The sequence below is a fragment of the Lutra lutra genome, chromosome X (assembly GCF_902655055.1).
Source record: "Lutra lutra chromosome X, mLutLut1.2, whole genome shotgun sequence".
Taxonomy (NCBI): Eukaryota; Metazoa; Chordata; class Mammalia; order Carnivora; family Mustelidae; genus Lutra; species Lutra lutra.
Genome location: NC_062296.1, coordinates 26,232,416 through 26,233,936, shown reverse-complemented (window position 1 = coordinate 26,233,936; position 1,521 = coordinate 26,232,416). Strand labels below are relative to the sequence as shown.

The 1,521-nt window shown below is 32.9% G+C and overlaps 1 non-coding gene across 1 annotated transcript; it reads left to right on the top strand.

The window, feature by feature from the left end:
- The first annotated feature begins 654 nt into the window (after positions 1-654).
- Positions 655-757, top strand: LOC125092517 (U6 spliceosomal RNA). The gene has a single exon (XR_007124977.1). It is a non-coding gene; the product is annotated as a U6 spliceosomal RNA (small nuclear RNA).
- The last annotated feature ends 764 nt before the right edge of the window (positions 758-1,521 follow it).

The following is a 1,521-nucleotide window of genomic DNA, read 5'->3' as shown; positions in this document are numbered from 1 at the left end:
AAAATGGTTAGCCACTCTGGATAAAAGTATGGAATTTCCTCAAAAAGTTAAAAATAGTATACCCCATGATCCAGCAGTTGTACTACTAAGTATTAACATAAGGATTACAAAAATACTAATTTATAGGAAGAGACTTACTCACACATATGCATCCCATGCAGGAATATTCCTCAGCCATAACAAAGAATGAAATCTTGCCATTTGCAAAGATGTGGATAGAGCTATATGGTATTACAGAAAGTGAAATAAGTCAGTCAGAGAAAGACAGATACCATATGATTTTCTTCCTATGTGGAATTTAAGAAACAAAAGAACAAAGGGAGCGGAAAAAAAGAGAGTGAGAGGCAAACCAAGAAATAGACTCTTACCTATAGAGAACAAACTGATGGTTACCAGATGGGTGGTGTGTGAGGGGGTTAGGTAATCATGATGGAGATTTAAAAAAAAAAATCACACCTTTTTACGCTGAATGTGGATAGTTTGATATAATAACTTATACATACATATTTCATAGTTTTTGAAGAATATAGATTTATTTTTTAAGTAGCATTCATTTATATTAATGCTTTCCTCCAGATAAATATGAAGTTCATCTATTTATTTTTTTAAAGATGTTGGAGAGTTTATTTTTTTAAAAATGGGTGTAACTAGGGCTTGCTTTGGCAGCACATATACTAAAATTGGAATGATACAGAGAAGATTTAGATGTTCCCTGCGCAAGGGCAACATGCAAATTTCTGAAGTGTTCTCTATTAAAAAAATAATAAAAATATATAGGTGTAACTAAATAGTAGAATTATCTTGAGTTTCACTTATTAACTGGGAATGTGTTATTTGGCAAATATGTCTTCACCTAAGCTGTCCTTTAGTGACTTCCTCCAGCTTCATCAGATATGTAAACACTGTATTAACACGTATGAAGAAAAAGGCCCCAACAGCTTTTTACAGATAAAAGTTTATGTGATTGGATAGTGCTTCTGGTTTTAATATCTCAAGGCTGAACTAGATATAGATAGCTGGTTGAATGTTGGGATGGGGAGTAGATATGGCTAAGCAAATGATAATATTAGTAATTTATGTGGGAAATATTATTTTAATCATCTATTTATTTTCTTTTCACCATGCTTGGAAACACATGTGTCTTTGGCATGGGGTAGATCAACCATCTTTGTAGCTGGATGACGTTTTTCATTTTTGTGCAGACTGTTTGGTGATAGACTTCGACAACTTCTATATTTTAATATTCTGTACAGAACAAGGCATCATACAGTGGGGTGTACAGGGCTGGTATATTAAAAGGTTGACTGAGTTCTACCCTCAAATACATCTGAATTCCAAATTAGAGGTAATTTACAAAGTATCAGTAGTTTGAAAATTACCAAAAATTCTGGCAGTAGTCCTTTTCTCTGATAAAGGGAATTTAAGTAATTTTGGTCACTAGCTCAATACTACGTACTCTTGCTGAACCAGTCTTTCTAACTTTGTATAATAATTGAGCCCTTTTTTGCTTTCTTTTTTTTT